This window comes from Magnolia sinica, chromosome 5, assembly GCF_029962835.1.
Source record: "Magnolia sinica isolate HGM2019 chromosome 5, MsV1, whole genome shotgun sequence".
NCBI lineage: Eukaryota > Viridiplantae > Streptophyta > Magnoliopsida > Magnoliales > Magnoliaceae > Magnolia > Magnolia sinica.
The window spans coordinates 65319595-65344883 of record NC_080577.1 but is presented as its reverse complement, the minus strand read 5'-3'; the positions used below and the strand labels follow the sequence as shown (position 1 = coordinate 65344883).

Here is a 25289-nt window from a genome sequence, read left to right as displayed (position 1 = left end):
CACCTTCCTCGCCAAAAGCACATCCTAACTAATGCAATGCGATGGATGGCCATGTTAGCTGAGTACATAATTAAGCTTATTCATACACAGTACCAAAAAAAGGGGCAAAGGATACAGACCACGTTATTTTTTGCTATGGATATAAACCATAGCTACATTTGCTACAGTTTTAATTCATAGCTAAAAAGGTAACACACCATTAATAATTAATGGTGTTGTAAGGGCCTCTATGGGGCTTAAAAATATATATGTATTCTATCTAAGTCGTCCATCTATTTGAAAATATTATTTGAAAGCATGAAATAAAAAATCAGCTAGATCGAAGGCTCAAGTGGACCACATGGTAGGAAACATGGAGATTAAATCACATTTGCTTCCTAAGGTGTGGTCCACTTGGGCCTTCAATCTACCTTAAGTTTGGGATCTTGAACTAAAATAATTTAATAAAATTAATGGTCAGAATGCATAAACCAAATACATCATGGTGAGCCCCACAGAGCCGCTGTCAAGACCATCCACGGTCCATTCATGAAATTACGCCCAATTTTGGGCGGGCGCTCAAAACAGAGCCGCGCCCAAAATTGTGTTATTTCTCTCTCTCGCTCTCTCTCTCCTTGTTCCCTAATCCCCCCTCTGTCTCTCTCCGTTTCCCAATCCTCTCTCTCCCTCCCGATCTTTGCTCCATCTCTCTCATTCTCCTCCCTCTCTCCTCAATGCATCTCTGTCGCTGGTTCTATCTCTCTCTATTACAGCAGCTGTGAAGCTCCTACCCGAAGAAACACACGCTGTGAAGCTCCTCTCCATAGGTTTGATGTCTTATTCTCTTTTTCTGTCTTTTAGATTTGATACAAGCTAACTGTTTAATGAAATGGCCTGCTATCTGTTTGTTGAAATGGCTGGATGAAATGGCATGCTATCTCTTCGATAAAATGGCTAGATTTCATCCATTTTCATTTGGATTTCTTCTCCTTAGGCCTTTTATGATGTTTTTGTACATTACATAGACGCTTTACATGATTGGCATGGCTCGGTTTATCTTTTTGTTAGGCCAACCCGATTACTTATAAATCTCATGTTCAATGAATTCAAAAAAAAAAAAAAAAGGTATACCATGAGGTAGATGCTTCAAGATTGTTGTCCTGCAATCCTCATAAAGTGCTGGGTTGGAATCCTATATTTTTCTTGTGGCTCCAAATGATCCAGCTACTACTACAAGAAAACTAGGAACATGGTTCTTTCTTCTCCTATTTCACTTGACCTGGTTTTAAGAATGTTGGTTTTATGAACTAGTGATTGCCATCTCCAAGCCTTGCTGCGAAACCACCAAAGAGTGGACAACAGCTGTGGTCGGTTTTGTCAATGTAGTCAGGAGGAGTGCTCTGTTGATACATCTTAGAGAGGGCATGATCTTTCTACACAAAACAGGCTAATGTGTCAAAGCAAAGAATTCATTAAAAGGGCTGAAAGGATAAAGTTTTTGATCTCATTCTATAACACTTGTGTCCCAAATCTGTCACTGAGAAATCATGTGCTTGTTGTACACAAGCCCCATCATTCTTCATACCCTAGTTTATAAATAGCTAACGAAGGATGCAAGTAACCTGAAAGCTCAAACTTTAATAATGAAAACGATAATGATAATTAATGGTAACTATCATGATAATAACAAGAATAATAAACGATATTATCTTATAACACCCAAAGAAAGCAACTTACACAGAGAGATTGAACACCCCCCTCAAACTAAGTCCAGCTACTAGTAGACTACAGGTTCCAAAATCTTTTACGAATAAACAAAGCTGGACAGACAAGAGGCCCACCAGAACCTTACCTAAATCACTAACTATTAAGTGATCCAGATTTTGGGTAATCTAAGACCCAGATTGCTACATAAATCCTGTTCCACTATTCCACTTTATCATGTGATATCAATTTTTTGTAGATAAAATACATTAGTGTTGTTGCCATTGCCCTCAAACTAGGTGCAATGTTGTTATGAGCTGGAATAGTGGGTCACACTAGCGTGAAATTATAGTTGTAGGGAGCCCAATGGAAAAAAATGGCAATGATGTCCACGGTTGTGCTAGATAGCTACCATAGTATGACCAACCTGACGTGTTTGCATGGCCAGAGTGGGATAATAGTGCGCCTAGTATCCTTTAGTGGAAATTTACAGCAGCAGTATGCGAGAAGCAGAGAACCTATGGGCTAGAAGTGGTGGATCAAGGTTACTGGGATTGTCGGATGCTCAGATACATGATACGGGCAGTGATTTAAATATCAGTATTGATGCACATGTTGGTGCACCCTTGGGATACAAAAACATATTAGTATCACATGGGAAATATTGAGAATGCGTTGTTCTTTAAGGGAAAGATTGGGAAATGATGGAATTTCTCAATAGAACTTTATGATATGTTGAAGTAGGCGTGATTACACACTTAGAACTAAAAAAATCATAAAAACAATTTATGCACAAACAAGTTTCCTTTGTATATGGTTCTAAATGACGTGTTCTTTCACATAAGTGATGCAATTATACCCAGAATGAGCTCATATAATTAATGAATCATACAATAAGGTACTGCAATGTATCGCATATAGTGGTGATAAGGGAGAATTTTATGAAGGGTTTTCGGCAAAATATCACAGAACCAACATGACATTTGGTAGAATTTTGTTGGTCACCTCTGACCAATTAATGTATTGAAACTGTTGACAACTTCGCATTTCCTATTATATTGCCTACCTCATCTTCTAGAAGACAGGCCCTCGTGATCCATTTCATAATTTTCATAGAGAAAAGGTATAACATTTACTTGAGGAAAGAAGAGGAGATGATTTATTTGGTAATGATGTGAAACAACTCTTGTAATTACGCATGGTGTTATTGCCTTTCTAAAGTTCTTCGCTATGGTTGGTGCCATTCCCATGTCATATTTATGGCTTGGTTGATGACATGATGCTTATTTCTTATATAATACTTCCAAGAGGCCAAGGTTCTACCCTGTTTGGTACCTAATATGTACATGCCCCACTGGTGATTTATCCAATCCATTGATCTGATGGCCCCTGTCAGAGATGAACCATGCCTGAAAATCTCTTCATTTGATCAAACTCTAACCATTCCACTGTTGGCATGTAAATATTCAGTTAAGAAAAAATGCACCAACAGTCCAAATTCAATGGAGAAAAGTCAACATTTGATGGTTAGCATCTCCCAATTTGGGAGATTGTTTTTATCATGGTTCATCCATGGCAGGTGACATCAAACCAATGACTTGTATAAACTAACCATTAGCTCCACATGTCCCTATTCATATAGAATTGGAAACTCATCCTCTAGCTACAAATGTTATTCATTAAGCTATTTCTTGTTGGCATCAGCATTTCTTTTGCTGCAGGCTGGTGCAAACAATGGATTATTCAGTTACAGTGTTTGATACGGCTCCAACTGGCCATACATTGTGGCTTCTGCAATTCCCCACAACATTAGAGAAGGGGCTAGACAAAATGATGAGCTTGAGAAATAGATTCAGTGACCTGTTGAATCAGGTATGATAAGTTGTAATTTTTCTATTCTTCTTGACTCCCTTGCTACAAGGATTTTTAGTTCGCACTTGTGGGATCTATCGGTCATAATTAACAGGCGATGCCCATATATGAATTCATGAGAAATTCAAATTGACGCAAACAAATATTAGGGTAAACAAAGGATTACATGATAATATTTGTGGAATATGAATAAATTCAAAAATACATCAAATATTTCATGTTTAGGATACCATTAGAACTGTTGTGTTATCATGTCAATTAGCTAGTATGTGATTTCTATTAGGTGATGGGGGTGGGGTGCAACTTAGGTGGATTGCGTTAGGTTGAGGGTCAACCTGACCCAACACGAATTGCAAGTCGAGCCCTCAACCTGACCTCAAGAGGATCCAGTATGCAACCTGACCCAACATGAATTGCAACCCGAGGTGCCTAAGCCAAATCCAAACATAATTCCTCTTTACTCGACCCGACCTTAACCAAATCAACCTGACCTAAATTCATGCGATCATACCCAACCTGATCCCAACTTGCTCAACCCAATTTCGAATTGGGTTGGTGTTTTCCAACCCTAACAAGAACAAGTTTTGGTTGACGCAAACCCTAGTTGCAGGCCTATTAGCTACTTGATTAACTAATTTACATGTGAATCTATAACAGTGCTCAGCACCAATTTGATATTGAATTAGTATTGGTTTTCAAGGAAAAGTGTTGATGACTGCTCATGACAGGTGACTCAAATTTTAGGCATTCATTAGGAATTTGGTGAGGATACAATGTTAGGAAAGCTTGAAGTCATGAGAGATGTGATTTCAAGTGAATAGGCAATTTAAGGCTCCTGTAAGATTTTGTTGCTTCAAAATGCTATTTCTATTAATATATTGAACATGTTTCTTGCATCCAAAATATCACCTTCTGACACTTTTATTTCTATTATTAGAGCTTCAACAGGACTTCCATATATTGTTTTCATGTTTTTTTGCCCTGATTTTAAATTGCTGCTTGCTTTATGTAGGGGAAATGACCTCTTGGTCGAATACACCACTAGTGTTGTAGATGAATCCATTGGGACTCTTACACAGTCCAGTCGATCGATCCAGACTATCCATTAGGTCAATAATGCATTTCATAAGCTATCATGCAAAAATCACACTAATTGGTTGATTTGGTCCAATTGGTGTGATTTGGTCCATCAGTAAGATGCCCCTCTTTTCTATAGCCATCCTTTTTCCAAGTCATCCATTTTTTTTACGAGCCATAGATTGGGTGGTTAGCATCATCTAATAGTAGTGCTTCTGTAAAAATCATAAGCAGTCCATGCGGTAAGGCCTTTTGAACTTCAAGACGATGATTGGACCTAATTTTTTCTCTGCTCGATGTTAACTGTCCATTTTTGTGCTATTAGTTGGATGATTAGGACCATCTGATCTATCTAATTTTTTCATCTGATCAATGTGATTTTTACATCATGGTTTGCCAATAGTGGTATGAAACTAGTGGACTGTCTGGATATATGATTGCCCGTTCAAAGTATCATTTAAAAGCTTTGGGGATGTTGCTAATTTCCCCATGAAGGTGGGTATGTCAGAAACCTTGATATAAGAAATGTATTATACATTATTTCTTATTAGTTATTACTGGGGTACCATGGTTTGTTGCTTCATCTATCAGTCACCCAACAAATGCTTCAAGGCGCATGGTTGGAAGTACCATTGCATCAGTGGTTGTTAGTCTTCTTTCTTGTTGTTCACAACATAAGTCATTGAACATCATCATTTTCCCCTTGATTTTTTTTCCTAAGAATTGCCACTTGGAAAAGGATGTTCCTTTAACAAGACAAAACTCCTATGACAAGTAAAACCTAATGAGATAAGGTCACAAGCAAGAGTGACAACAGATCATGAGCTTCTTGTAGTGGGTTTAAGACTCCACTTTCAACGGATTCTGGAACTGCCTCTTGGTAACAAAATCATTTTTCAAAACATGTATGTCTTTCTTCTAATTTTCCACCTTTATGACCCATTTTCCAAACTAATTAAGATGGGCCTTTTGAAATCTTAAGTTGTAACATTCTTGTTTGGCCTCTGTACTAACAATTCATGATTAGGGGTATAACTCAGGCGGGTCAGATCAGGTCGAGGCTCAACCAAGTCCAACCCAACCTCAACAGGACCCAACTTGAATTCCAACCCAAGGCTCCCAACCTCCTAACAATTCATATTAGCACCATCTTGGCTCTGGGAGAAGTTGTTTGTTCCATCTCTTTGTGGGGAGTGAATTCCATTTGAGCTTTTCAGCTCAGTTTGGTACCTTTTCCATTGTCTAGTGCCTGTCAAACAAGGTAATGGTGTTTTTTGGCTTCACTTGCATAGTCATCTTATATTCATCATTTAGTGAACACATTGACTTAAATAAAACCATTGTCCATAACCTAATTTACAGGGAATAACTTGGTCTTTATTTGTATTTTTTGTGACTAAAACACCATTGATGTTCTCAAACAATCTTACCTAATTGTGCATGTGGTTTGCATTTATTGAGTGCAAGGCATGATGGTGAACGTATTAAGTAAAAAATTATGATAACAGGCTTTCATGTCATGTGGTTGTATGGTCATGATTGCCATTTGGTATAATGCATTTGTGGAACTATTATAAGTTTTGTCTATAATATCATTTTCCAAATGAAAAGGCCCTGATCTCACATGGTTGCAGGTGACATTCTCATGGTCCATAATTCCCTCAGTGAAATGTTGTTGGTTGTCTAATTCATGTGGGGTAGCTTTGTAAATGTTTTCTTTCTTCATTCTTCCTTTTCATTTTCCTTTCTTTTTTCTTCTTCCTGTTTTCCAATCTACCAACTGCAGTCTTTTTTATATGTTGGTACAGTTGTTATTTCTTCCAACTTCCACGGTAAAAAACATTCGGAGGCTTACATTTTAACTTTGCATCTATCCGCAGTAATTCATGGATTGGTTGCTCGAGATACCCCACCTAGAATTCACACACTAAAATTCTACACTGTATTTTTATGTAAACTGTAATGCCCTGAAATTCGGGGGTCGAGCATAACTCAGCTCCCGAGTTCCAAAACATCACTTATGCAACATATTTAATGATGGATGTATGTTGACTGTATTAGTGCATAAAACATGGGATAGATTAAGCCAAAGCACAAATATAATTCAGGGATAAGTGAAGAAAGCAAGCGGAAGACTTATAGAAATATATGTGATCAAGTGTAAATCCCTGAAGTACATATACAAACCAGGTCATGATGAAAGTGTTACTATCAAAATTACAAGTATCAAGTTACATCATTTAAATCCTAAAAATAATCCCAGAATCTCGTGCATCAGAACAAGGCTCGCTAGAACCCGTCTGAAAACTGCATATAAGAGAAAGCAGCCTCATCATCATCCATCTCCCGCTCTGCCTCAGAAGTCGCATCAACATCTGTAACATCAGAACCTAAGACAGAGTCTAGTGGGTGTTTAACACCGCCCCAGAACGTGGGAGTGAGTGATCAACTCAGTGGAACAATAAGGCACTGGTTAACATGTTATCAGTTCAATCAAGTAGTAATGATAAAGCAGAACAATTAAATAAGTCCTAAGTACTCTTGTTAATGCAAGGATGTATGCAGAATGATGCGTACCCTCATGCATACACCCTCAGCATTTTCATCTTACGTTACGCATGATACCACATCAAAGTGCGCTACATCTACAAAGCACATGCAAATGCGGTGCATGGATATGATTACCAAGTTGTTATTAGTCCTTTTCATACAGCAGGATTGGGAAGCTAAGATACATTCCTTATATCATCATCCAAACAGTGATCCATTCTAGGGTCGTCAGTCCTAGATATCTCATACGATCATATGGTTTCAGGTCGTAGCAAAGGGTTCGTCACCAATCAATGCACGCCTATCATACCTTTGCTACTACACTAAGGCTCGTCACCTCAATGCAGTATCCAGGCATGCTCGAGGTCACTACAAAGGGCTCGTCACCAATCAATGTAGGCCGACAGTACGAATATAGTGTCTCATACCACCATAATCGGCTCACGAGTTTAGTTGCTCACTGGTCACTACGGGGAGGCTAGTCACCCCAGCGTAGGCCGACAGCTCGACCACGGTGTCCCATACCACCAAGTCCGGCTCATGAGTCTCAATGGATCAAGGTACCATGGTTAATAGAATTTCACTGGTAAGTTTGGTATCCTAGATTCAAGCAGTAGCATCCATACATGGCGAACATACAACGGACAATCGGGTTACTTGACGAACTCGACTAGCACGAGCTCACTTTGGGTTGAACGACATAGAGTGCGCAAACACTCCGCGTGGCCAAACCACTGCCGACAACTCTAATATGACTCGGGTTCGTCTAATACGTCCTACGTGGTGAAAGAAACCTCAGCCACGATCTTAAGGTCGATTACCGATTTCCTGGACTAATGCATAGTCCCACACACATTACACTACAACAGATATTCATATTAAAGGTAGAACAGTAATGGAACACAACTTAAATCATGTGGTACTCAAGCATTTGAAGGATATCAACTTAACATAAATGTAAGCATAAGTAATGCTTGAATTTAAACGACAAGGAATGTAACTTGTAAGAAGGAAATCACACACACTAGTGGGAGAGTTGAGAATCACTTCTCAATGCCCATACTAGGTTGAAATATCACACTTTAGATCATTCAGACATTTCTACAAACACTTAGAATACATAATACAACATACATGACGTATGTTGAAATACATACATTTGGACAATTCCTTTTACCAAGGAGTTGTCGCACATATATCTAGCATACATACATGACAAATAATCATGGCAAACACAAGTGCATATTTTATACGTATACGGTACTTTATACATACACATAGAATACACAAATCTCAATAAATCATATGCATATCAGGAATGCAAAGTAAACACAACATTTGGCATGTGAAATCTCATCCATAACAAGAATAAATCATTAATTGGCATTGAAAGCCTTGAAAACCATAACCTATACACTTAAAGTCCGCACCTTAAGCCAGAAAAGAACACCGAATTGATTTCAGACGAGTTGTCTTCGTCAACGGCGATAGAATAACCTAAGGCAAGAATATAAATGAGATACAACAACACCAAGACTAATCTAAGCTCTAACACAGAGTAGGGTTAGGTTAACTTACCCAAAGATGAACTCAGAATCATCAGAATAACGATTCAAAGTGAAGGTTCAAGGATGTAGAAGAACAAGAAAGAATCCAAGATGATTCACCAACTTCTCTCTCACTTTCTCTCTCTTTTCCACTCTCTTTCTAAGCCAGGGTTAGAGAAAATTCGTATGGAAAAGAGAGCTAGGGTTTAAGGACTATAAATAGGCCTCATATTGATGAAAATAACCCCAGGGCTAAGGTATACTTAGAGTATAACCAAAACCTGCCTCTTATGATCCAACGAAGCACTTCTGGTGGGCCAAATACCACGAAAGGTCGGACTTAAGCTCACTGACCATGGAACTAGGTCAAGCTGAGTTTTCGTACCGACTGGCTCTTCAGATCAGCCGTGGCAGACCACACTCAATTCAATAGTCACAGAATCCCAATCAGGTCCACAAGCACAAGGATATGCCTGGGCCACCTTCCCTGATCAGAGGGTGAAATTGGGTCAGAATCTAACTGTCAGATATCTTAAAATCGTCGCGCAAGCGACACGACTCAGATTTCATAAAAGCTTAATAAATTTCCAACCGTTCTCACACTCTACACTCCAGACTCAATCAAATCGACCCAGAACATCACATGGACTTGATTTTTGAGGTGATGGTCAAGCCCAACATGGTGACCGCAATAGCCTAAGATCATCGCTATCGGACTTTCGACGCGCAATCCAGGTCCGATCCAAAACTTCCAAAAATTCCCCAGAACAACTGGATTTAGCGATGGATCCCAGGTTTCAGAGTAACATAGCGCTAACTATTCTACAAGTTTTGAGTCATGCAGATACAATTTAAAGTGATTGATGCAAATTTCACAAGCAATCGAGTATAGCGCTAATTACCCCAAAAACAACTACTAAGGAAAGATTAGCACAAAATTTCTAGGGTCATTACAATATACCCCCCTTAAAGAAGATTTCATCCTCGAAATTCATACCTTCTCAAATTCCTCAAGGATCTGAGGGTAGCTCTTCCTGACCTCAGCTTCAGATTCCCAAGTAGCCTCTTCTACACCATGATGCGTCCATAGCACCTTCACAAGAGGGATAACCTTGCTACGCAATACCTGCTCCTTCCTATCGAGAATACGTGTCGGTCGCAGTACATAAGTGGCATCCTCACTCAACTGCACTTGCTTCCAACTGATAATATGCGAAGGATCAGGAACGTACTTCTTCAGCATAGAAACATGCAATACGTTATGCACGCCCCCGAGAGGTGTGGGCAAAGCAAGGCGGTATGCTACCACTCCCACTCAATCTAGAACTTGAAATGGACCAATAAATCTCGGCGTCAGCTTCCCCTTCTTACCGAACCGCAGAACTCCCTTCATAAGAGAGACCTTCAGAAAAATATGGTCTCCAACCTCAAACTCAAGCGGTCGACGCCTCGTATCAGCATAACTCTTCTGCCTACTCTGGGCTGTCAGAAGTCGACGTCGAATGATGTCAACCTTCTCTGAAGTCACCTGCACCAACTCCGGGCCAAGCAAACTACGCTCACCAATTTCTGCCCAGCAATGTGGTGCTCTGCACGGGTGACCATACAACGCCTTATAGGGAGCCATGCCGATACTCGCCTGGAAACTATTATTATACGCGAACTCTGCATACTGAAGACAATCATCCCAACTGTCCTTGAAATCCAGAACACAAGCTCGCAACATATCTTCTAGGACCTGATTCACGCGCTCTGTCTGCCCATCTGTTTGCGGATGAAACGTGGTGCTGAACTTCAGTTTCACACCCATCGCTTCCTGAATACGAGTCCAGAAGATAGATGTGAAATGCGTGTCTCAATCAGACACAATCTCCAGGGGAACTCCATGCAGACGTACTATCTCCTTAATATACAACCTAGCCAACTCGTCTGCAGAGTTAGTGACTCTGATCGGTAAGAAATGCGTCGACTTTGTTAATCGGTCGACGATCACCCAAATAAAGTCATATCCCTTCCTCGTTCTCGGCAACCTAGAAATAAAATCCATAGAGATGAAGTCCCACTTCCATTCAGCTATGGGCATGGTTTGCAGCAACCCAGGAGGCCGACGATGCTCTGCCTTGACCTGCTGGCACGTGAGACAACGAGAAACAAATTCAGCAATCTGGACCTTCATATTGTCCCACCAATAAGATCTCCTCATATCCTGATACATCTTCGTGCTACCTGGATGCAATTCAAGCTTAGAATTATGGGCTAACTCGAGAACCTCCCGTCTCAAGTCAGGGATGTCAGGAACACATAACCGGCCACGAAATCGTAGGCCCCCATCAGAACTAACACTCCAGTCGGAGTTCTCATCTGTACCAACCCACTTTCTCATCTTCACCAAAAGCTCATCATCTGTCTGAGCTGCAATGATCCTCTCGTCGATAAGGGGCTGTACACGAATGTGTGCGATAACCTCATACGGCTCAACCACCGTAAGCTTTTGCTCAAAATCTCGCACGAACTCCAACATATCCCACTCTGCTATCATCAGCGGAGCCACAAACTCAATAGCCTTCTTGCGACTCAACGCATCTGCCACAAGGTTCGCCTTGCCCGGATGGTAAGAAACATCGAACTTAAAGTCCTTCAATGTTTCCATCCATCAGCACTGCATATTCAAGTCACGCTGCGTGAAAATATACTTAAGGCTCTTGTGGTCGCAAAAGAGCTCGAACTCCTCACCAAAGAGGTAATGTCTCCAAAGCTTTAATGTGAATATGACAGCTGCTAACTCCAGGTCGTGCGTAGGGTAATTCTCTTCGTGTTTCCTCAACTGACGCGAAGCATAAGCAACACCCTGTCCTTCTGCATAAGGACACAACCCAGGCCAACGCGAGAGGCATCAGTATATATAATATACTTAACCCCTTGCTCTGGCAATACTAGCACAGGGGCGGACGTCAACTTGTCCTTCAACTCCTGAAAAGCTAACTTCGCCTGCTCATTCCAAGCAAACTTCAAATCCTTCCGTGTCAACTGTGACAACGGTCTGGCAATCTTCGAGAAGTCTTGAATGAAGCGTCAATAATAGCTTGCAAGACCTAGAAAACTCCTTACCTCAGTAACTGAACCAGGCTGCTTCCAGTCCTGCACTGCAGCTACCTTGACAAGGTCGACGGCTATTCCTTCCTTGGACACCACATGTCCCAGGAACTTGACTCCTCCTTCCAAAAATCACACTTCTTAAACTGCGCGAAAAGTTGATTCTTCCTAAGAGTATTCAAAACCGCTCTTAAGTGCTCCTCGTGTTCTTCCCGGCTCACTGAATATATCAAGATGTCATCGATAAAAACAATGATGAATCGGAACAAGAATGGCCAAAACACCCTGTTCATCAAATCCATGAACACGGCCGGTGCGTTCGTAACACCGAATGACATCACAAGGAACTCATAATGACTGAAGCTAGTCCTGAAAGTGGTCTTCTGCACGTCCCCATCCTTGACGCGCAACTGATGATACCCTGACTGCAGATCAACCTTTAAAAAGTACCATGCCCCCTTCAATTGATCAAACAGATCATCAATCCTGGGCAAAGGGTACTTATTCTTCACAGTTACCAAATTCAGCCTGCGATAATCAATACATAATCGCAAGGAACCATCCTTCTTCTTCACAAACAAAACAAGTGCTCCCCAAGGAGACACACTAGGCTGAATAAAACCCAAATCCAGCAAACCATCTATCTGCTTCCTCAACTCCTCCATTTCACTCGGAGGCATACAATAGGTAGGTAAAGAAATGGGCACCGCACCAGGCATAAGATCGATAGCAAAATCAATCTCACGGTGAGGAGGTAATCCAGGAATCGACTCAAACACATCTTCAAACTCCCGAACTACCGGTGTACCAACTAACGCCGATTCAGCCATACTCTCCAACAGAGAAGAATAATAATCAATACGAAGAGGGTAACTGACCTGAACTGGGAAAGTAACAGTCTCGCCCTTAGGTCCATGGATCATCACTGATCTAGCTTCACAATCAATCTCAGCTCGCATCCTCGTGAGCAAATCCATACCCATAATAATATCGTAATGATAAAGCGGTGCTACTAAGAAATCAACACCGATCGATCCACTCCCAAGATCGACCAAACAATTCATACAACGCTTGCCCAAAGCAGAGAAAATCCCCGTAGCGGTAGTAAGCGTCACTCCTTGCATAGGAACAGATCTCAAACCCAAACGCCTAACTGCCGCATAAGATATAAGAGAAGTAGTGGACCCTATATCCACTAATATAGAAACGGGAATACCTTCAATGTGCGCTGTCACCTCGAAGGATCTCGCCACTAAGTCAGACATAGGCGCTTCAGCTGAAAGCGCATGAACTCGAGCCTGCTGCTGATGATTCGGTGGAGGAACCATGGGCCGCTGAGGTGGCCTGAAGCTAGGAACTGCAAGTTTGAAGGATAGATGAGCTGGGGCTGATCGAAGAGGTGGAGGAGAAATAACCTGAGGCATCGGACGGCTAATCCTCTGCGGTGGAGTAAAACCACTGGCTCGCATACGGGAGAAGCAAAAACAGTCCAAATGCCCTATCTTCCCACAATATGAACATCGAAGATCAGCTCTTATCTGCTGAGCGGGCGGCGCTGAACGCCGAGGAGGAGAATCTGCTCGTGGCCTCTTGCCGAGAAAAGGGAAACTCTGAAAGTTCGGTAACGGCCTAGGAACCAACGGTGCTCGCATGCGGGACGACCTATCCCCGTCCTGCTCTGCTCGCAAGGACATGCTCACCAGCTCCGCATAAGAAGAAATGCTAGCATAGTAAATCTTTGATCAGATCTCAGGTCTCAATCCCTCAAAAATATGTCGCATCCTCATCGGCTGATCGCCCAGGATCAAAGGAACATACCGACCCAGCTCAGTAAACCGGTTCTCATACTCCATCACCGACAACCCTCCCTGGCAGAGGTGAAGGAACTCTCTCTTCTCATGTCGGTACGTAACCAGGAAATACTTCTCGTGGAAGCGCGCCTCAAACGCCTACCACGACTACTCAAAACCTTCCACGATAGCGCGAAAAACACTGTCCCACCACAGACTGGCCTCCTTCTCAAACATGAAGGAGGCAAGCTCAACCTGCTCGACCTCTGAACAATGCAGCGGTCTCAGCATCTTAGAGATGCGGTCGATCCAATACTCGGCCTCCTCGGGTCTATAAGAACCCACAAACGTAGGAGGTCGCAAGCGTTGGAATCGCTCGAAAGTGCTGCTGGCACTGGCGCTCCCAGATGGAGGCATAGGTGAAGCAGGTGGAGTCGCCCCACTGACTGAGCAAAGATGCCAGCCGTGGAAGAGAGGAACTTCGGCGTTGCTGCTGCTACTACTGCTGGTACTGCTGCTGTTGAAACTACTGCTACTGTATCAACAACATCATCTGCTCAAACCTGTCAGTAGGCGGAGTAGATGAAGGTGCACGGCTCGGCTCAGGAACCGAGGGCGTGACTGGAGGGGCCATAGGTGTCGGCCCAACACCGGCATGAGACAGGCCCGCCTGTGGATCTGACTGGCTATCGCTCAAGGGAGGAACCTCGGCAAGTGACTCAATCAAGGAGAGACGGGCTGAAGATTTCGAACCCTTAGGAGGCATCCCTACATTCAACAGAGGATGCAACCTGTCAGATTCTACATCACATAATCCATCCATACAACATTCTCGCACAACTCCAAAGATAAACAACATGCATTCCATTAATCAAAATTGTCACAATACAAGTAGTGCAGCATTACATGAATCACGACTAGGAAAGCATGAGAACTATAACATCTAACACTTCAAATAACCACAACAACTACAAACAACACCAACAACTCCAACTACAAAAGCCAACAACTGCTACACACAGAAAGAAAATAACAAACAAAGCAAAGGACGGCCACAATGATGCTACTCGTTGGAATCAGGAGATGGAGGCAGGGCACCCTTATCCTATAAGCAACATAGGATAGACTTCAGAGTTCGAGTCACCTTCTTAAACTTATGTTTAACAAGGCCTCGAAGATCAACAATATCCTGGCGTAAAACAGCCTACCCTTCTTCAAGCCGTGCGAGACGGGCATCTCTAGGAGTCTGGTCTGCGCTCTGCTTTAGTGCCACAGGAGGAGAGCTATCACTCGAATCCTGTGCCTCATCTTCTTCCTCGTCCTGCTCTGTTTCTTCCTTAATCTCAGTACCACCTTTAGCATAACTCTCTTCATCATCGCTCTCAGACTCAGCCTCACTCTCTGAGGCATGCCGACCAGAACCGATCTCCATCTGCTTAAGAGTCCTCAGATTAATATGACGAACAGGAACCGACTTCTCTGCTCCAAGCCTGTAGCCAAACTCATGTGCAAGCTTGCAAATGAGGCGGCCAAATGGAAGCGACTCGGTCCTCCTAGACGAACGAGCGATGAGAATAATCTGGTGCAGGATGTACATCGGCATACACAACTTCGCTTCTTACCCCACCTGATATAGGAAATCCACCATCAGGCGCGTACACACGATGCGATTGCTCCACCTTGGGTATACATTGAACGTACACATGTGATGAAGCAAACGGAAGTCGTCCGTCATGTAGGTATCCAGAAGACTCCTATTAGGCTGCCATTCGACCAGACGACCACACAAGGATCGGGTGCGACGATCCCTCTCGCGCATACTGTTCACATTCTTCTCGCTGGCATGCACTTCACCAAGTGGCACATTCAGGAATCGGGATATCAAAGCAACATTGACTATACCCTCTCGACCGCTACCACAAGGAATCTTGAACTGCAGAGGCTCCACCGAAAGATCACGAATATTGGCATAAAAGGCTCAAACAGTACTAGCATTCGCGTGATACTCACCTTTGAATAAGGGACACCAACAAGCCCCTTCTAGGCGCTCAACAACAGAAACTCACTGAATAGCTGCAGATCAACATGAGCCTCAAAAAGGACTCTACGGCCTTCATAGACTCCATGCGACAACTCCACCAACAAAGTTCTACCAATGGGAGCTTGAGGATCGAGGTCCCGCTTAGTTTGGAATTCATGAGTGGCGGACGTGCTCGCGGCGGCACCTCTCGGCCTCCGTGCACGGGTTGGGCGGCTAGGCCCGGCTTCATCCACGGGCATTCTCTTCTTCCCCATCAAAGAAAGAAGGGAGGAAATGGAAAATATGGTCGTGACAATCTCAAAGAGGGCCATGAGAAATGAGAGAAAGAGAGAAATAGGAAGATGGTGAAGCTTCCACACACTTGAGAGCCCAAAAGGGAATGTGAGAGCTCAAATGAGAAGGAAAGAAAGGGTAAACAGCAAAGGGAGGTGAAGTTTTGAGATAGGGTGATGGGGTTTGAACGAAAATGGAAGAAGAAGAAGATTTGGAAGGGATTTGGAGAAGATTGGAGAGGGTTTTCAAGAAAAGGAGAGCTTGGGAGGGGAGTTTGTGAAAGAAGTAGGGTAAAGGAAAGGTTTTAAATAGAAAACTATGGAGGGGTGGGCCACCTTAGGCCAAGAACTCGTCGGCCTGGGCCGGCCCAGCCAGCTTGGCCCACTGATCGGCGAGCCCTCGCCGAACCGGCGATGGCATCGCCGGTCTCTAGATTGACCGGCGATGCCTTGCCGTTTGGGCGAGGTCCTCCTGGTCCCCCATGGTCAAAAAGATGTGGAGACTCGATCTCGGCAAACGTTTTCAGGAAACTTTCACCGATAGAAGCTATGAAGCACAAACACAAAATCTACAATAGACCCGCACCCAAATACACCAAAGTGGTGACAACGTGTGGTGTGTGACCATAACCCAGGTCCGGTTTAATCCAGATCATGCTCTGATACCAACTTGTAATGCCCTGAAATTCAGGGGTCGAGCATAACTCAGCTCCCGAGTTCCAAAACATCACTTATGCAACATATTTAATGATGGATGTATGTTGACTGTATTAGTGCATAAAACATGGGATAGATTAAGCCAAAGCATAGATATAATTCAGGGATAAGTGAAGAAAGCAAACGGAAGACTTATAGAAATATATGTGTACAAGTGTAAATCCCTGAAGTACATATACAAACCAGGTCGTGATGAAAGTGTAACTATCAAAATTATAAGTATCAAGTTACATCATTTAAATCCCAAAAATAATCCCAGAATCCCGCGCATCAGAACAAGGCTCGCTAGAACCCGTCTGAAAACTGCAAATAAGAGAAAGCAGCCTCATCATCATCCATCTCCCGCTCTGCCTCAGCAGTCGCATCAACATCTGCAACATCAGAACCTAAGACAGAGTCTGGTGGGTGTTTAACACCGTCCCAGAACGTGGGAGTGAGTGATCAACTCAGTGGAACAATAAGACACTGGTTAACATGTTATCCGTTCAATCAAGCAGTAATGATAAAGCAGAACAATTAAATAAGTCCTAAGTACTCTTGTTAATGCAAGGATGTATGCAGAATGATGCGTACCCTCATGCATACACCCTCAGCGTCTTCATCTTACGTTACGCATGATACCACATCAAAGTGCGCTACATCTACAAAGCACATGCAAATGCGGTGCATGGATATGATTACCAAGTTGTTATTAGTCCTTTTCATACAGCAGGATTGGGAAGCTAAGATACATTCCTTATATCATCATCCAAACAGTGATCCATTCTAGGGTCGTCAGTCCTAGATATCTCATACGATCATATGGTTTCAGGTCGTAGCAAAGGGTTCGTCACCAATCAATGCACGCCTATCATACCTTTGCTACTACACTAAGGCTCGTCACCTCAATGCAGTATCCAGGCATGCTCGAGGTCACTACAAAGGGCTCGTCACCAATCAATGTAGGCCGACAGTACGAATATAGTGTCTCATACCACCATAATCGGCTCACGAGTTTAGTTGCTCACTGGTCACTACGGGGAGGCTCGTCACCCCAGCGTAGGCCGACAGCTCGACCACGGTGTCCCATACCACCATGTCCGGCTCATGAGTCTTAGCGGATCAAGGTACCATGCTTAATAAGATTTCACTGGTAAGTTCGGTACCCTAGATTCAAGCAGTAGCGTCCATACATGATGAACATACAACGGACAATCGGGTTACTTGATGAACTTGACTAGCACGAGCTCACTTTGGGTTGAACGACATAGAGTGCGCAAACACTCCGCGTGGCCAAACCACTGCCAACAACTCTAATACGACTCAGTTTCATCTAACACGTCCTACGCGGTAAAAGCAACCTCAGCCACGATTTTAAGGTCGATTACCGATTTCTTGGACTAATGCATAGTCCCACACACATTACACTACAACAGATATTCATATTAAATGTAGAACAATAATGGAACAACAACTTAAATCATGTGGTACTCAAGCATTTGAAGGATATCAACTTAACATAAATGTAAGCATAAGTAATGGTTGAATTTAAACGACAAGGAATGTAACTTGCAAGAAGGAAATCACACACACTAGTGGGAGAGTTGAGAATCGCTTCTCAACGCCCATACTAGGTTGAAATATCACACTTTAGATCATTCAGACATATCTACAAACACTTAAAATACATGATACAACATACATGACGTATGTTGAAATACACACATTTGGACAATTCCTTTTACCAAGGAGTTGTCGCACATATATCTAGCATACATACATGACAAATAATCATGGCAAACACAAGTGCATATTTTATACGTATACGGTACTTTATACATACACATAGAATACACAAATCTCAATAAATCATATGCATATCAGGAACGCAAAGTAAATACAACATTTGGCATGTGAAATCTCACCCATAACAAGAATAAATCATCAACTGGCATTGAAAGCCTTGAAAACCATAACCTATACACTTAAAGTCCGCACTTTAAGCCAGAAAAGAACACCGAATTGATTTCAGACGAGTTGTCTTCGTCAACGGCGATAGAATAACCTAAGGCAAGAATATAAATGAGACACAACAACACCAAGACTAATCTAAGCTCTAACACAGAGTAGGGTTAGGTTAACTTACCCAAAGATGAACTCAGAATCGTCAGAATAACGATTCAAAGTGAAGGTTCAAGGACGTAGAAGAACAGGAAAGAATCCAAGATGATTCACCAACTTATCTCTCACTTTCTCTCTCTTTTCCACTCTTTCTAAGCTAGGGTTAGAGAAAATTCGTATGGAAAAGAGAGCTAGGGTTTAAGGACTATAAATAGGCCTCATATTGATGAAAATAACCCCAGGGCCAAGGTATACTTAGAGTATAACCAAAACCTGCCTCTTACGATCCAACGAAGCACTTCTGGTGGGCCAAATACCACGAAAGGTCGGACTTAAGCTCACTGACCATGGATCTAGGTCAAGCTGAGTTTTCGTACCGACCGGCTCTTTAGATCAGCCGTGGCGGAGCACACTCAATTTAACAGGCATAGAATCTCGATCAGGTCCATAAGCACAAGGATATGCCTAAGCTACCTTCCCTGATTAGAGGGTGAAATTGGGTCAGAATCCAACGGTCAGATAGCGTAAAATCGTCGCGCAAGCGACACGACTCAGATTTCATAAAAGCTTAATAAATTTTCAACCGTTCTCACACTCGACACTCCAGACTCAATCAAATCGACCCAGAACATCACATGGACTTGATTTTTGAGGTGATGGTCAAGCCCAACAATGTGACCACAACAGCCTAAGATCATCGCTATCGGACTTTCGACACGCAGTCCAGGTCCGATCCAAAACTTCTAAAAATTCTCCAGAATAACTGGATTTAGCGATGGATCCCAGGTTTCAGAGTAACATAGCGCTAACTATTCTACAAGTTTTGAGTCATGCAGATACAATTTAAAGTGATTGATGCAAATTTCACAAGCAATTGAGTATAGCGCTAATTACCCAAAAAACAACTACTAAGGAAAGATTAGCATAAAATTTCCAGGGTCATTACATAAATAGATAATAAAATGTGTTGTGGGCTCACCATCTTTACTATTTCTTTTAAGACTTTATGATTGAAAATGTGTTGTGGGCTCACCATCTTTCCTAAAAATTGCAACAATGAACTATACAATATACTTGGTTTTGGTTTATTTAAGTTAATATATGTCATGTCATGTTCCTTGCTCACAATCCTTTGATTCAGAGAATGAAAATTTTAAAACTTATAACTCAGAGAAAGATGATCTTTCCACCAAATCAGTTGACTATGCCAGACTGTCGGCAAGCTAAGGATCATCTCAAGTTGAGGTCAAGATTCAATAGTATTGATGAAACCAGAATCTTGCTTGAGAAACACACCGATAGTAACAACCATAATCAAGAGCTAGAAATAGCTCCTTTTAGTAATGTTGTAGGACCTGATCAGCTTGCAGCTGAAAGCAATTCACACAAGGAAGCTGGTCTAAGTGATCCTGTAGCAGATACAATTTGTTAGACTAATCATGCTTGGAGTGGAGATGAAGATGGTTTGAGAGAAAACATTGATAATCTTTGTTTTCAGGAATTGCTCACTGTTTTTTTTTTTTTTTTGGGTTTGCTATCTTCTATGTTTACTATCGAAGGAACTTTTAGGAGATTTTGAAGCATGAGCTGAGACGTTCATTTTTGTAAAATTACCTGTTTCTTTCTGATTACTGTGGTTGCTAGTTTCCTAGTAGTTATTTAGACTTGCATCTCTGACTTTCAGGTGCTTTTCAAGATGATTGTGATAATAGTGCTTGTAATTGTAGAATCTTCAGACAACTGCATAAAGACGGTATGAAGCTATGGAGTATTTTTTTACTTTTCTTTGGGTGTAGGAGCATTTATGCAGATATTGGACAAGTCATATGTGAAAAGCAGGTTAGCTTTGGGACCTACAGTAAACGTGCATCACTGGGACCTATAGTAAACGTGCCACTGTGAAGAAAACACCACAACTAGACAATTTTAGTAGTTGGTGAGACCCACACATCAGCAGGTGAATGGTAAATGGTACCTTTTATTATGGATCACCCCTGGACCAAAGACCTAGTACCTTTTGTTGTTGTAAGTTCCTAATTAGTTTGTTTCTGTATTATGTCAGAGCTATCCGGATGTTGAGTGGGGGTCCCTGGAAGGTGGGAACTGCTATTATGACCATGATGAAGCTGTCCATTTCCTATGGATAACAATATGGGTGGCTTGGCCATTTAGACAAGCCCATGTTTATGTATTATCTTGAAATTGATGAAGCAGATCCAGATGTGCGTTGGAGCTATCCGGATGTTGAACTGGGTTCCCTGGAAGGTGGAAACCGCTGATATTTATTTTTTTCCCTTCATCACCATCTGTGTGATCTTGTGAACAGGTTGAATGATAAATAAACATCACTACAGGCCTTAGAAAGGTTTTAATGATGGAAATCATTATACCCACTATTTCTTGTGGTATGGTCCACCTGAGTTTTGGATATGATTCAATTTTGGTTTCAACCCCTTAAATGATCTGGAAAAGCAGATGGACGGTGTAGATAAACTACATATATTTATAGTGGGTACAATGATTTCCTAACCCTAAACTTAAACTTGAAAACCTAAATCTAAACCCGAACCCGAACTCGAAATCCTAAACCTAAACCTAAACCTATTCTCAAATCCTTAAACCTAAACCTATAACCTATAACCTAAACCTAAACATATAGCCTATAACCTATAACCTTAACTTGAACCTTAACCTTAAACTTAACCTTAATCTTAACCTATACCTATAACCTAAACCTATAACCCATAACCTAAACCCAAACCTATAACCTATAAACTAAACCTATACCTAAACTTAAACCTATAACCTAAACCCGAACCCGAACCTGAACCCGAATTCCTAAACTTATAACCTGATATTGATATATATATATATATATATATAAGATGGAAATTTAGAAGAGAAAAACTAGACTAAGGATTATTTCCTTTTACTCTTCCTATCACTAAAAAAAGAAAAAAAAAGTATTAAAAAGGAAAAAAAAAAGAAGAAAGAAAGAAAAAGAAAAATAACTCCAAAAACCTTATTTATTTTCCACAAAACTGAAAATTTTCAATTATGACTTTGAGATTGGCAATGGGAAAACCTAATGTGTATGTTGTGTTCTAAGTGTTTTGTTATTGTATTGAGTCAATACTACTTGAGACTTAGAATCACTCAGCTTAGTGCAAAACTTTGTCATGTGTCAGGATTTCCTCACATTTTTGTAATATACATATATTTATATCTAAGTTTCATTATTACCTTGGAGAAGAAGAGCTTCTCAGTTTATTTTATTATTATTTTTTTAATATCATATTCACATTTTGGCCTGATTTTTCATGCTCCATTTGTTTGCATTCTTATTTCTGAATGGGACGGAGGAACTATATCATCATATCTTGTTCATGGAGTTTTATAAGAATCTTAACGTCTTTTACTTGGGTTCCTCTTCTTATTCACTTCTATAGGTATGTACTACTTTCTCTCTATTATAATTTGGGAGTGATTATTTTTTTTCCATCATTTAGTGCATCATTTGCATATATATTGGAAGGACTTATTAAATTGTCAGGGAATAGGGAATGTGCTGACTGCAAAAGCAAGTAGGTATCTTGGTTAAATTGTGATAACGAATGATCTTTTATTTCTAAAGCTGGGGGACAAGGTGGATTTTCAATATTCTTCTCATTAAATACTTTTTGGCTTTTCTGGTCATTTGTTACATACTACATTCAAAAGCACCATGAGCAATAACAATATTCACATATTGTAATTCTCCTTTAAACAATACAGGAGCGAGTCGTGGACACATGTCAGTTACGGATACTTCACAAAATGAGACATTGGAGGTTGGACCAGGGAATTTGAAGATGTCCTTTTCATCAACATCTGGACAATTGAAACGTATGACGAGTAGTGATCAACAAGAAAGAAGACTTACAATCACTGATGCAATGATACTTCCAACCATGCGCCTTGAAGCATTTGTTGGGTGACTGATTGATGAAGCAACAAACCATGGTACCGCAGTAATAACTAATAAGAAATAATGTTATAGTACATTTCTTATATCAAGGTTTCTAACATAACCACCTTCATGGCGAAATTAGCAACATCCCCTAGACTTTTAAATGATACTTTGAATGGCCAATCATATATCCAGACAGTCCACTGGTTTCATACCATTATTGGCAAACCATGATGCAAAAATCATATTAATTAGATGCAAAAATTAGATAGATCAGATGGTCCTAATCATCCAACTAATAGCACAAAAATGGAGAGTCAACATCGAGCAGAGAAAAAATTAGGTTCAATCATCGTCTTGAAGTTCAAAAGGCCTTACCGCGTGGATTGCTTATGACTTTTACAGAAGAACTACTATTAAATGATGCTAACCACCTAATCGATGGCTCACAAAAAAATGGATGGCTTGGAAAAAGGATGGATATAGAAAAGAGGGGCATCTTACTGATGGACCAAATCACACCAATTGGACCAGATCACCCAATTGGTGTGATTTTTGCATGATACCTTATGAAATGCATTATTGACCTAATGGATAGTCCGGATCGACTGACTAGACTGTCCAAGAGTCCCAATGGATTCATCTACAACACTAGTGGTGTATTCGACTAGGAGGTCATTTCCCCTACATAAAGCAAGCAGCAGTTCAAAATCAGGGCAAAAAACATGAAAACAATATATGGAAGTCCTGTTGAAGCTCTAATAATAGACATAAAAGTGGCAGAAGGTGATATTTTGGATGTAAGAAACATGTTCAATATATTAATAGAAATAGCATTTTGAAGCAGTAAAATCTTATAGGATCCTTGAATTGCCTATTCACTTGCAATCACATCTCTCATGCCTTCAAGCCTTCCTAACATTGCATCCTCGCCAAATTCCTAATGAATGCCAAAAATTCGAGTCACCTGTCATGAGCAGTCATCAACACTTTTCCGTGAAAACCAATACCAATTCAATATCAATTTGGTGTTGAGCACTGTTATAGATTCACATGTAAATTAGTTAATCAAGTAGCTAATAGGGCTGCAACTAGGGTTTGGGTCAACCAGAACTTGTTCTTATTAGGGTTGGAAAACACCAACCCGATTAGAAATTGGGTTGAACAAATTCGGATCAGGTTGGGTATGATCGCATGAATTTAGGTCGAGTTGATTTGGTTAAGGTCAGATCGAGTAAAGAGGAATTATGTTTGGGTTTGGCTTGGGCACCTCAAGTTGCAATTCATGTTGGGTCAGGTTGCATGTCGGGTCCTCTTGAGGTCAGGTTGAGGGCACGGGTTGTAATTCGTGTTGGGTCGAGTTCACCGTCAACCCGACATAATCCGCTCAAGTTGCACCCCACCCCCAACACCTAATAAAAATCACATACTAGCTAATTAACAGGATAACACAGCAGTTCTAATGGTATCCTAAACATGAAATATTCGATGTATTTTTGAATTTATTCATATTCCACAAATATTATCATGTAATCCTTTGTTTACCCTAATATTTGTTTACACCAATTTGAATTTCTCATGAATCCATACATGGGCATCGCTTGTTAATTATGACTGATAGATCCCTCTAGTGCGAACTAAAAATCTTTGTAGCAAGGGAGTCAAGAAGAACAGAAAAATTGCAACTTATCATGCCTGATTCAACAGGTCACTGAATCTATTTCTCAAGCTCATCATTTTGTCCAGCACCTTCACTAATGTTGTGGGGAATTGCAGAAGCCACAATGTATGCTAGTTGGAGCCGTATCAAACACTATAACTGAATAATCCATTGTTTGCACCAACCTGCAGCAAAAGAAATGCTGATGCCAATAAGAAATAGCTTAATTAATAACATTTATAGCTAGAGGCTGAGTTTCCAATTCAATATGAATAGGGACATGTGGAGCTAATGGTTAGTTTATACAAGCCATTGGTCTAATGTCACCTGCCATGGATGAACCATGCTAAAAACAATCTCCCAATTTGGGAGATGGTAACCATCAAATGTTGACTTTTCTCCGTTGAATCTGGACTGTTGGTGCATTTTTTTCTTAACCGCATATTTACATGCCAATAATGGAATGGTTTAGAGTTTGATCAAATGAAGAGATTTTCAGGCATGGTTCATCTCTGGCAGAGGCCATCAGATCAATGGATTGGATAAAGCACCCGTGGGGCATGTATATATTAGGTACCAAACAGGCTAGTTCAGTTTCACATTAAATAGGAACCTTGGCCTCTTGGAAGGATTATATAAGAAATAAGCATCATGTCATCAACCAAGCCATAAATATGACATGGGAAGGTCACCAACCATAGCGATGAACTTCAGAAAGGTAATAGCACCATGTGTAATTACAAGAGTTGTTTCACATCATTACCAAATAAGTCATCTCCTCTTCTTTCCTTAAGTAAATGTTATACCTTTTCTCTATGAAATTTAAGAAATGGATCACGAGGGCCTGTCTTCTGGAAGATGAGGTAGGCAATATGACACAGGACAGTCCTAATTATGATGTATGCTCATGGACACAATTAAACAGCAGAAATAAAAGG

At 41.1% G+C, this 25289-nt stretch overlaps 1 long non-coding RNA gene across 2 annotated transcripts; it reads left to right on the top strand.

Annotated features, from left to right (window-relative positions):
• Window positions 1–609: 609 nt before the first annotated feature.
• LOC131246099 (uncharacterized) lies at window positions 610–21017 on the top strand. 2 transcript variants are annotated; one of them, XR_009171162.1, is made up of 3 exons: window positions 610–806; window positions 3388–4392; window positions 20539–21017. It is a non-coding gene; the product is annotated as an uncharacterized LOC131246099 (long non-coding RNA). The 2 variants fall into 2 exon arrangements; XR_009171161.1 differs by lacking the exon at window positions 610–806 and having other exon boundaries at window positions 3009–3555; window positions 4311–4392; window positions 20539–21007.
• Window positions 21018–25289: the final 4272 nt, after the last annotated feature.